Source organism: Malaclemys terrapin, chromosome 1 (assembly GCF_027887155.1).
Source record: "Malaclemys terrapin pileata isolate rMalTer1 chromosome 1, rMalTer1.hap1, whole genome shotgun sequence".
In the NCBI taxonomy this organism is placed as follows: domain Eukaryota; kingdom Metazoa; phylum Chordata; order Testudines; family Emydidae; genus Malaclemys; species Malaclemys terrapin.
Genome location: NC_071505.1, coordinates 259051200 through 259064117, shown reverse-complemented (window position 1 = coordinate 259064117; position 12918 = coordinate 259051200). Strand labels below are relative to the sequence as shown.

Below are 12918 nucleotides of genomic sequence, written 5' to 3'. Positions count from 1 at the left end.
AGAATTGGAGAAAGTCCAGAGAACAGCAACAAAAATGATTAAAGGTCTAGAAAACATGATGTATGAGGGAAGGTTGAAAAAAAATGGGTTTGTTTGGTCTGGAAAAGAGAAGACTGAGAGGGGACTGTTATCAAGTACATAGAAGATTTACAAGGTGGAGGGAGAAAAATTGTTTTTCTTAACCTCTGAGGATAGGACAAGAAGCAATGGGCTTAAATTGCAGCAAGGGCAGTTTAGGTTGAACATTAGGAAAAACTTCCTAACTGTCATGATGGTTAAACACTGGAATAAATTGCCTAGGGAGGTTGTGGAATCTCTATCAATGGAGATTTTTAAGAGCAGGTTAGACAAACACCTGTCAGGTATGGTCTGGATAATACTTAGTCCTGCCATGAGTGCAGGGGACTGGACTAGATGACCTCTTGAGGTCCCTGCCAGTCTATGATTCTATAAAAGAGTGGAGGATATTTAAAATGAAATAGATTAACAGAGGGGTTTGTGATTTCTGAGAAAGCCATTTTTGACTTTGCTGACTAGTAGGTTTTGTTCATTGGCTGTAATCCTCATTCAAACCATCTAGTAGTTTAACTATCTACCTTCATTCTTTTTCTGATTTGATCAATTCCTGCCATATTTGTGGCACTGCACCAAACCCATTGCAGGAGGAACCATTGCAGATAAGGAAAAGGGGAACTATTTACAAAGGAAAAGGTCCTGCTTGACTCTTACTAGGTAAAATACTCAGCCTGGTTTCAAAAGAAGGTCAATCTTCGCAAGTGCACCATTAGAATCTGCAGAGAACCTAGCATGGATTCTATGGAGAAGCATGTCAGAAAGAGCTGGTACAAAAGCATCCCTTTTGATGCCATATCAGTGAAATTGCTTGCCCCACACTGAATCTCAGCAATGATCCATTTCTTCTATGAACTTTCTACTCTATTTCACTACCAACCATGAGAGGGTAGATATTATAGATATACATGCGGGAGTACAATTTTGATTTTCCCCCCTTAGAAAAAAATATTTTATAGTGAACTATTTGATTTCTTTGGTTATTTATCAGGCCATTTGCTAACAAACCACTGAATCTGCCACTAACTTCTCCTGCTATTCAAGTGATTATCTTGTGTGTAATATTATGTGTACTTTCTGGTGCCACGGAATTATGGCCATTTTGTAGGCTATGAGAGACAAAAAGATGACTTAAGCCAAGATTTTCCAGAAATAACTAATCATTTTGGATTACTCCATTTCTAGGTGCTCAGTTTCAGATACTTTAAAGGGGCCTGATTTCCAAAGGAGGATGTGCAACACTTGGACAAATAAGATCCCTTTAAAGTGTCTCAGGTTGGGCACCTAAAATCAGTAATTTGCTAAAAACCATACATACTATTAGATACATATGGATCTACAAAGCCTAATGCTAATATTGGCCTTTTCTTCACATTCAAATCTGCTCCTTCCCAAGAGCAGAGGCTCCAATTCCATCCCACCTTGCTGGCATAAATACCATTTGGACTCATAAAAATGAGTTCTTCCCACCTCTCTCAGAGGATCTTCCCAACTCCTGAACATGTTGATAAATTATCGCCTGAGTTGGCTGAGTCAGTGCATTTCTACTATATTTGGCCTTCTGGGGTGTGCATGGCCCATAAGGTTGTATAAATTTAGGCTAGAAAGGACCTGATAAAAAATATCTACATAAGACTGACAAGTGACAGAGGGAACCAAGAATGAAAATCTTCCATTTATAACCTAACTGCACGTGAACATGCTATACACTTTGTGGCTCATCAATGAAATATTAAATTTTATGTGCAAATGTGTTATAGCAATCCAAACTATGTGTTTTATAGCTAGTCATCTTGGATAATAATGATCAATAAAGAAATAAAATTCTTGTATTGCCCATTAACTCATCCTTTCTGCTAACATTTAATGACACAAGGAAGCTTTTTAATATCAATGACAGTAAAAACAAATGTTCACATAAATTGTAAATCCACAGATTGAGACTAGTTAAGAGAACTTAAATCTTCTTGCAGCTCTAAGCAAATATTTTATTCGTTAGAACTCTTGCCACTGTTAAGATGCTTAAGAATTTCTCAGAAAATATGGATGGGATTTTCAAAAGCATTCAGTGTTGGACTAACTTTAATACCATTGAAGTTAAAGGGAGTTGGAAAAGATTTAGACCAAAGTTGACTGTTTTTGAAAATTCCACCTCATATTACTATACTCTTACTCTTATTACACAAAATAACTACATTAAAGAGTATCATTAAGGTTGCAAAGTGAGGCACTTAAAAAGTAGGAAATGAAGGTTGCCCATAAAACCTTAATTCGGCTCCCTTGTGTATGCACATTATGATACAGTCTTTGATTACATGATCACATAGTGTTCTTTTCATAGGATTCCTACTTCACTCAGTGCACAGAATGGATGGTTGTTCACTGAATGAGCACCATCCAAACCCTGCTCCGAAGACTGAATTATTAATTTCCTCATACACTTTAATATTGTTCTGTCATCATAATATCTTAATTGCTTTCTGTCACTATCTCTGCCACAGAGTTCCTGCGATATTCTGGGCAAGTCACATAAACCAAAATTTTCACAGATGGCCACAGTGTGATCCTCATTTTCTGGTTACCCAACTTGAGACATTCAGGTCTGATTTGCAGAATTGTTGAGCGCTCAAAACTGCAGCTGAGCTCATGGAAACTGTGTTTTGAACATATACAATTCTATATAATGCTCAACAGAGAGTCCTGTGGCACCTTTAAAACTAACAGATGTATTGGAGCATAAGCTTTCGTGGGTGAATGCCCTCTTCGTCAGATGCATGTAATGGAAATTTCCAGGGGCAGGTATAAATATGCTGGAAAGAATCAGTCTGGAGATAACGACGTTAGTTCAATCAGGGAGGCTTCTCCTCCCTTGGTGTTCACACCTCAACTGCTAGCAGAGGACTCACCCTCCCTGATTGAACTAACGTCGTTATCTCCATACTGATTCTTGCCAGCATATTTATACCTGCCCCTGGAAATTTCCATTACATGCATCTGACAAAGTGGGCATTCACCTGTGAAAGCTTATGCTCCAATACATCTGTTAGTCTTAAAGATGCCACAGGACTCTCTATTGCTTTTTACAGATCCAGACTAACACGGCTACCCCTCTGATACTATATAATGCTCGACAGCAAAGGAATGTTGAGACTCAGGAATAATATTTTCAATTCTAGGCTTCTTCCTGCCCTTCTGTTTCTTTCCACCACATCCTCCCCTTGTCCATTCCCTTGTTACTATTCCCCCCCCATCCAATTTCTGCCCCTGTCCCCACATCATAGCTTATCACCTGCCCTGACCTCCTCTCCCTCCAGCTTCTGTCCATGTTTCCCTACCACTTCTATCCTCCACATTCCACTGCTTCTTCCCTTTCCCACCCCTGGCTCCTGTCCCTCTCTTTCCTAGTCCTGCCCCTCTTGCATCATCTGACACCCCCCCACCCCTCCTTTTCTGCCCATCCTGTCCTACCCCACTCCTGCCAGCTCCGGCTCCTAACCCCTCTCCTGGTGCACTGCATCATTTCTTAACCCTTTGCATTTGACTCAGATTTTTCACCCCTTCCCCTCCATGCTACCTGGGTACCAGCAGGGCAAATTTAAAGAGACATTCTTCCTGCTCTCTGTTTTGGTAGGCAGTGGCACAGCAGACCTGGACGCTAATAGTAGCAATGACAGGGAGAATGCTAGTCAGCCCCTGCACCTCTGGGCTGGGGCATGGTCAGTCACTGTGTGAGGATGTTGCATGTGCAGTTTGGTTATGTATAGGAACTGTGGGGGACACAGAATGCTCAGTGCAGATGGAATCTTCAAAGTGTATAGCTGCCAAACCCTAGCAAGTCTCTGAATATGTGCAAAGTGAGATTTTTCAAAAGTTTATAACCTGGCCAAGATAGGGTAACACTGGTCTACAATTTTTGAGAAGTCGTCTGCTTCAGAGATAAAATGTGTTATTTATTATGTATTTTGATGTGCTGAATTCAAATATGACAATTAAAACAACTGATTGGCTACTGTTTCTAAGATATTTAAGTTTTTACATTTTATGTCTATGTATATTGTGTAGATAGAGTTTTAATCATAAATTGTAAACCTAGGTCTTTTCATGTGTTTATGGTTGCTTTACATGATAATATTTCATCTGTCCTGTTTATGTAACACTTTAAAAATCAGCAAAAGGGTTATATAAATAAAATTTATTATGAAACAAAAGGCAAAAAATTATTATGTACATAGTTTAGTCCTATTCAGTGTCTACTCGGCGCTTCTTGGCTTGTCTCTTGTATTCATTAAATGGAGCATCTCTTGTCACTGTCCAGCAATAGTCTGCAAGCATTGATGGGCTCCATTTGCCCTGATAGCGTTTCTCCATTGTTGCAATGTCCCAGTGAAATCGCTCGCTGTCCTCATCGCTCACTGCTCCGTAGTTCGGTGGAAAAAAATCTAGATGAGAGTGCAAAAAATGTATCTTTAGTGACATGTTGCAACCAAGACTTTTGTATGCCTTGAGGAGGTTTTCCACCAACAACCTGTAGTTATCTGCCTTGTTGTTTCCGAGAAAATTTATTGCCACTAACTGGAAGGCTTTCCATGCTGTCTTTTCCTTGCCACGCAGTGCATGGTCAAATGCATCATCTTGAAGAAGTTCACGAAGCTGAGGACCAACTAAGACACCTTCTTTATCTTAGCTTCACTTAACCTTGGAAATTTTCCATGGAGGTACTTGAAAGCTGCTTGTGTTTTGTCAATGGCCTTGACAAAGTTCTTCATCAGACCCAGCTTGATGTGTAAGGGTGGTAACAAAATCTTCCTTGATTCAACAAGTGGTGGATGCTGAACACTTTTCCTCCCAGGCTCCAATGACTGTCGGAGTGGCCAATCTTTCTTGATGTAGTGGGAATCTCTTGCACGACTATCCCATTCGCAGAGAAAACAGCAGTACTTTGTGTATCCACTCTGCAGACCAAGCAAGAGAGCAACAACCTTCAAATTGCCACAAAGCTGCCACTGATGTTGGTCATAGTTTATGCACCTCAAAAGTTGTTTCATGTTGTCATAGGTTTCCTTCATATGGACTGCATGACCAATTGGAATTGATGGCAAAACATTGCCATTATGCAGTAAAACAGCTTTAAGACTCATCTTCGATGAATCGATGAACAGTCTCCACTCATCTGGGTCGTGAATGATGTTAAGGGCTGCCATCACACCATCGATGTTGTTGCAGGCTACAAGATCACCTTCCATGAAGAAGAATGGGACGAGATCCTTTTGACGGTCACGGAACATGGAAACCCTAACATCACCTGCCAGGAGATTCCACTGCTGTAGTCTGGAGCCCAACAGCTCTGCCTTACTCTTGGGTAGTTCCAAATCCCCGACAAGGTCATTCAGTTCACCTTGTGTTATGAGGTGTGGTTCAGAGGAGAAGGATGGGAGAAAATGTGGGTCCTGTGACATTGATGGTTCAGGACCAGAAGTTTCATCCTCTTCCTCTTCCTCGTCTGACTCAAGTGAGAATGATTCTGGTGCATCAGGAACCGGCAGTCCTTCTCCGTGGGGTACTGGGCGTATAGCTGATGGAATGTTTGGATAATGCACAATCCACTTTTTCTTCTTTGACACACCTTTCCCAACTGGAGGCACCATGCAGAAGTAACAATTGCTGGTATGATCTGTTAGCTCTCTCCAAATCATTGGCACTGCAAAAGGCATAGATTTCCTTTTCCACCACTGGCGAAGATTTGTTGCACAAGTGTTGCAGCATATGTGTGGGGCCCACCTCTTGTTCTGATCTCCAATTTTGCAGCCAAAATAAAGGTGATAGGCTTTCTTAACCATAGTGGTTACCTGCGCTTTCGTGATGCAAAAGTCACTTCAGCACAAACATAGCAGAAGTTATCTGCACTGTTCACACAAGTACGAGGCATCTCTGCTTACTTTGGCTAAACAGAAATGTGTCCCTTTGCAAAATCAAACACTGACAAATAAGAGAGCATAACACTGTATGATTTCTAGAGCTGATATAGGGCAATTTGTTCAGCAGAGTGATGTAAGCTTCGTTATGATTGCATCATCCATGACTTCTAGGAATAACATGATGCAATTCATATCATGTATGACACAATACCAGCTTCAGATTGCATCATTCATTATTTTGCCTAAAGAGCAAGTACTGTCCAAACCCAGTCATAGATTTATTCATAGATCCAGTCAAAGATGTATTTTAGTCATTTCTGGTTTAAATTGAGATCCCTTCCCTTTATAACTCACTTATCCTCTGCCATTCTCAAGTCAAGGGTCGTATATACTGACCCAATAGCATATCTTGAAAACTAGAGCCAGTCAACAATTTTAAGCATCATTTTCGTTCTCAGTGACCCAGAATTAGTAAAGTTTGACTACATTTATTTCAGAAGCATTTTGGCTGTAGAGCAGTGTAATTTTTCACAGGGACACACCATGTCACCAAAGCAATTCTCCTGACAAATTTCGAGCCATTGCTCCAAAGCATGGAAGCACTAGAGCTTCTCAACAAAATGGTTTGAGAGGTGGGACAAAACATGGGAAAAAATATTTTCCCCTAAGCTCATTCTTGGAAATGGCTGAACTGTTTTAGATGATCTTTCAAACAAAAGTTAGCCAGAGGTAGACACCCAACATGGAAAATTTCAGCCCATCTGATTGCAATTTGGCAAAGTTATAAGCTATTGAAAACAGGGTCTTATGAGGGAGAACCTTAACAGTAGGCATTGCAACGTGTACCACATATAATATGTTAGCGTCTGAATATACATTCATATATGTATATAAAATACATATGAATATTAGAAAAACAACGTAGGTTCATATATACGCATATGCATGTACACACACGCACGCACACACATATATATATTTACCATTATACTCAGAGCACAAAGTGGAATCTATATTACAATTTGTGTACAGCATATACATATAATAAAACATTTCCAAATTTCACCTTTCACATTTGTTTTTCTCCTTACTTCTTAAAAGCACAAACAGTTACTGCTAAAGAGACTCCGTTCTAACTCTGCAGAGATTGCTTTGAGTGCATGAGACAGTCATTATTTGCTGACTCACAATCGTTTATGCTGAATTTGTTAGAACCACTGATGCATGAACTGCTTATCAAAGTGTGATGAACAGTTCATGAGTCACTCTGGTAAATTAATATTAATGAGCCAATTTTCAAAGGATTCAGGACCCCTTCTCTCTAAAACCCAATTAATTATTTTACGTGGAGAAACATTTATTGCCTATCTGAATTAACTATTTCTAAGCAAAAATTGCCTGGACCATTTAACCCACAGACATAAAACACATTTACAAAAGCTACACTAATTTACTAGACCATTATATCTCAAAGAATCATAGTCTATTGTGTTAAAGACCAAAAAAACTGCAAACTATAACCTTGAGAGACTATTTGTGCCAGGTTATTGCCCTGATCTGCATTAGAGTCAAGACCTCATCCAAAGCCCAAAGAAGTGAATGGAAAGACTCCCACTGTATTTTAGGTTTTTGAACTGATCCTAACTGAGAAGGCCTCAATACAGCAGCAGTACTGTCAGTACCAGGCATTCAAAAACTAGACTCGGAACAACAAAAAAATATGAAATTTTAAAATATAAAAATTGATTGAATTTTATAGGTCTTATTTTTTGAGCCTTTATGTTTACACTCCAATCACATGTACAAGCTTTTCTTCGCAACACTGAGGGCTAGAATCTTAGGGCAGATCTATGCTTCAAAACACTGCATCGGCACAGCTGCACCACTGTAGCACTTAAGTGAAGACATTCCTACACTGAGAGAGCTTCTCCCGTCAGCTTAATTAATCCACCTCTGCGAGAGGTGGTAGCTATGTCAACAGGAACTCTCCCACTGACCTAGCATTGTCTTCACCAGGGGTTAGGTTGGTATAGGTATGTCACTCAAGGGATTTTTCAACCCCCAGAGCGACGTAGTTATACCAATATAAGTCTGTAGTATAGACCTGGCCTTACTTTTACACTTCTATCCCGATATAACGCGACCCGATATAACATGAATTTGGATATAACACGGTAAAGCAGCACTCCGGGGGGGCGGGGCTGAGTGCTCCGGTTGATCAAAGCAAGTTCAATATAACGCGGTTTCACCTATAACGCGGTAAGATTTTTTGGCTCCCGAGGACAGCGTTATATCGGAGTAGAGGTGTATTTATTTATTTTACATGATAGCTGATATTCTTGTATACTCATTTGTGTCCAAGAGCTGGGGCTTTCACAAGAATACTTAATACAGTGAGACTTGTGATACAAGTGTGAGCGTTGGCAATACTGCAATAGATAGTAATGACTCCTTTTTAGAGTTGTTAGGCACTATTGGGTGAATTAAAGAGTCACCAGAGAAAATTTAATGGTAATTGTGTTTACCATAAGGGAACCATGCCAACACACTGTATTAGAAAACTCATGTCGGAACTGACATCTGATTAAGAAAATTCATCTGTGATTACCTGAGAATGTCCTTTATACAAGTAATAAGTGCCACAGATCCATTACAATGTGTACTTCAGAGTGCTTGGAGTTTGGGGGTAAAGCCAATTGTATCAGTCACTGACAACAGGGGCATGTCCCACCTGCTGAAGTTCTCTCCAACTGAGACAAGTTCCACAGTGAGATTAATTCAATTGTACTTTCCTAAATTATAGATTGTGTTAAAATAATATCCTGAGAAAAAAGCACATCCTTGTGCTGAGCATTCATTCCCCATAATGAAAGAAACTCAAATATTCGGATGTGCATTTCCATCTCTATTCTTGATTACATATTTGTCTTCAATGTGGGCCAGATCTCTGGAGCTTATTAGTTGAAGTAAAGACATTTTTAGTTAAGCACAGATACCTTATCCTATTCTTCACTGTGCTCAGGTACACAGATCCATTATAATGGGATTTTCACAGCGGTGGGAAGGAGGACTTTTGGACATCCAAAATATTATTGTTGTGCTGGAGGGTATTTGTGGCTGCTCACAAGTGTGTCTTTGATCCCTTTGATCCCTACAGACCACTGACTGCACTGAAGTCAATGTGCATGCTTACCAACTTTCATTCAGGCTAAATGGAAGAAGCAATTAAGTCCTTTATGGAGTAAGATAGCTGATACAACAGAATCCACTGCCCAAGGCATTGGATCAGATTGGAAAGCCTGAGCAATAACTAACTCCGACAGAATAAGAGGAGTTCCCTGGGACTGACTGAAAATGAAGAGTCTAGGGCATTGATTGGTGGGGCTGTGTGTGTCTGTATGTATCAGAAGTAGAAAGCAAACAGAAAAGCCAACAGAAAGCCAGATAAGCAATGTGAGTGTGGCCCCAGAAGGAAGTCAATAAAGAGTTTCATTTACACAAAGGACTGACTGGAAAGGCAGGCTTGAAAATTGAGAGCAACAAAACTGCCTCCTGTTGTTTGTTCCTACTGTGTTCAGGGAAACAGGACTTTGTGTGTAACAAACAGGATGGCACCAATTAAATTCCTGACTCAATTAATTTCTTCTCCTTAAGAAAACAACTTATCAATAACTATTGGCTAACAGCTCAAGTCAACGGACAATATTATACAGTATATATCGTCCTTCTTGTGGGCACTTAGGAGTGAAAAAGTCTTCTGCTAATAAAAGAGACACTGGCTAAAGACTGGATAACCAATATGTATAATTTGATGAATGTATATATTCATGACCAGGTGGCCACCTATCAGATCTCAATGCATTACTTCTCTGCCCTGAGACTGTCATTGCTCCTAAGGATTGGAGTTTGATGTTTAATAGAATGAAGAGTACGCCTTTAATTTATTTTGGGAGTGAATGCTATGACAGCTTTGAGGACAACTTGTCTGACTTAATCAGTAAAATGAAAATGAAAATTTCATCTGACAGGAGACAGTAGCTATAAGGAAGTCTGCTTTAATGGATAGGAAAAATAATGACACCTCCTGCAGTGGTTCAATCTGGGTAATATTGTAAGGAGCAGAATGAGATTTCAAGGTTGTGTTCTATGAGCTTGTCGGACTAGAGTAAAGGTTGTTGCTCTAAGAAAACAGTTCATGCTGGAATTTATTTAAAACTTCCTTTTATTTTATATATGATATTTATTATTTTGTTTGAACTCTTGTGCATACACATACACATTAAGAAAAGGAACTTAAGGCTGTGTTTAACTTGTTTAACATGATAGTTATTCTGCTGGCTGGTGCAAAGTTCATGGTATATTTGTTCACTTCTTAAGGTCTATGCAAAGGGTAATCACTTCATCTAAGTATCCATTTTCAACCAGTCTGGTGCTGGATGGAAAACTGACTTTTTGCAATTGCAGACCTATTTCTGAGAGACAGACACACTGAAAGGTTCAATGGTAGGTTAGAGCCAGAGACTCTTCAGCCAGAATGGCATCAATATTGCTGTAACTCTCACCTTCCTATCTTTGGTATGGTCCTGGGGAGCAGTGGAAAAGGTGAAGAACCACCAAATTAATTCAGGTAAGTGAGAATATGTCTGGGTAACAGTAATGACTGGAGTTGGGAGGAGTGGGGGAGAAAAATAGAGGAATTGTCTGTGCAATAATAAAATGAGAGTGTGAAGATAAACCTCTTTCAGGAATCTATTCAGATAGGACTCTGCTCTGTCTGTTCCCAAGTCTCTGAGGCTAGATATAGGATGGGGAACAGACTGTATGGCTAAGATCTGAAGTAGGTGATAGATAATTTCATTTATGTCCTATCATCTCCATGGGCCGTTTGAGATTAGGAATGGGACAAAGTTGTTCCCACAGCTCAATAGAGAACCCCCTCTCGACGATGTCCAATGACTCATTTTGACCAAAGCTGTTGAGAGCCACTTCCTTCCAAAATGAAGGAGCCTGACACCAGTCAGGGGTCTAACTTCAGAAAGAGCCGGATGGGAATCATGAAGATAGCTCTAGGGTAACTGTGGGCAGCCACTGACCTCATCTCAGAAATCTACACGTGTTCTAGCTACCACTTTCAAAGTTATATTTCATCCAGTTGTACTTCAGGGACTAACTCAACTGGCCATATTATTAATTAATAATTATTAATAAATAAATAATATTATTAATTAATAATATGGCCAGTTGAATTAGTCCCTGAAGTACAACTGGATGTACATATTATTAATTAATAATATGGCCAGTTGAATTAGTCCCTGAAGTACAACTGGATGAAATATAACTTTGAAAGTGGTAGCTAGAACACGTGTAGATTTCTGAGATGAAGTCAGTGGCTGCCCACAGTTACCCTGTGGGCAGCCACTTTCCAGCTACCACTTTCAAAGTAATATTTCATCCAGTTGTACTTCAGGGACTAATTCAACTGCCCATATTATCTGTGTTCCTTCTATACTGCCTGGTAGGGGCCAGGTTTGTAAGTCAACTCTTCCAAGGACTCTGAATAGCCTCAACTTCCCATAAAGTTTCCCTTTGTAGTACTAACATACCTACAGTGGCATCTGGGAATGACAGCCCAATAGTTAGGGCACAGCAACCTGCAGCCAATGGCAACAGCCCACTATTTCCCCCTCTTTAGATGTGTCAGCCCATTATTTTCCCCTCTATTCCATGGAAGTGAGCAGGAGAACCAGGCACTAGTCTATTAGATAAGGCTCTGTTGTGGACAGAGGCCAGTTCAGCAGCAGGTAAACCAAGTGAGAGGGAGTTTGTGATAGTCCTAGCATTATTACTGGCACCTGAGGTGACACCACACCATATCACAGTCACATCCAACCAAAAATTGATCTGTACATCCTCTAAAAAAAACCCCATCTTTCTATTCTAGGTTCTTATGCTACCCACATCACCATGGTAGTTGAGCAGACTATGATGGCAGCACCCATGGAAGTTATAGGTGAAACATACTATGGAATAAGCATAACAGAGTAAGAGTTAACATTTGTTGGCATAGATATGCCTCATTCATTTGCAGCTACATTAGCTTTAACTAATGCCCTGGTATTAAAAAAAAACTCTGCACTTTTCATGTGTTCATAGCTAAGTTAGCTTCTCATGCAAGTTACTCTTCCCTGAAATGTCCCCAAGGAAGGATGTGCTATTCGTTCCAAATGAAATGTACACTCCATTGATGCTAATAAAATATTCAAATAAATCTACCTATGGCCATAGATGTTGAAGACAAACCATTGGCATCTAAAGGGAAGGGATGTTTATTACTTGTCATCTTTATAGTTAGATATATATTAGACATCAGATCTTATATTTCTAGTTCATGAAAATAAGGGGCTTCGATCATGGTATAAAGTCCATGAGATTTCCAAACCTGTTACAATGTATGTGATAGAGTAATAAACACCTTCACCAGTCCGGCAGTTCATTTAATATTATGAACCAAATCTGGCACGCATTTGCCTAATCCCTAGCATTTTTCACAAAAGCAGAAAGTCTCTGGAATTAGCTTTCACCGTGCAATTTAGTTTTTGCTTATTAGTATTTTAAAACACCAAACTTAATTACCCTTTCCAGCACTCACTCTTACTCAACAGAACTCAGGATTTTCTTGTTTATTCAACAGTTGTAGAATTCTCAATAAAGGCCATTCAGCGAATGCCCTGAAAAGTGTGACGGCTAAATGGACAAAATGACAAAAAGCTAGAAGTAAAATAGAGTTTTCTACTGATTTGTGCAAATAAATTCTCACACAACTGATTACAAAAAATCAGGTTGTGGTTTCATAAGTGTGAAACATTTTTCATTATCACTTCAACTGTTTAGATGGTTCTGGTAAACATTACAAGTTCATTCCACAACTGGA

The 12918-nt window shown here is 39.6% G+C and overlaps 1 protein-coding gene across 11 annotated transcripts in view; it reads right to left on the bottom strand.

Annotated features, from left to right (window-relative positions):
* Positions 1-12918, bottom strand: part of GPC5 (glypican 5) — a 1011494-nt gene that overhangs the window by 825389 nt on the left and 173187 nt on the right. The window lies entirely within an intron of this gene.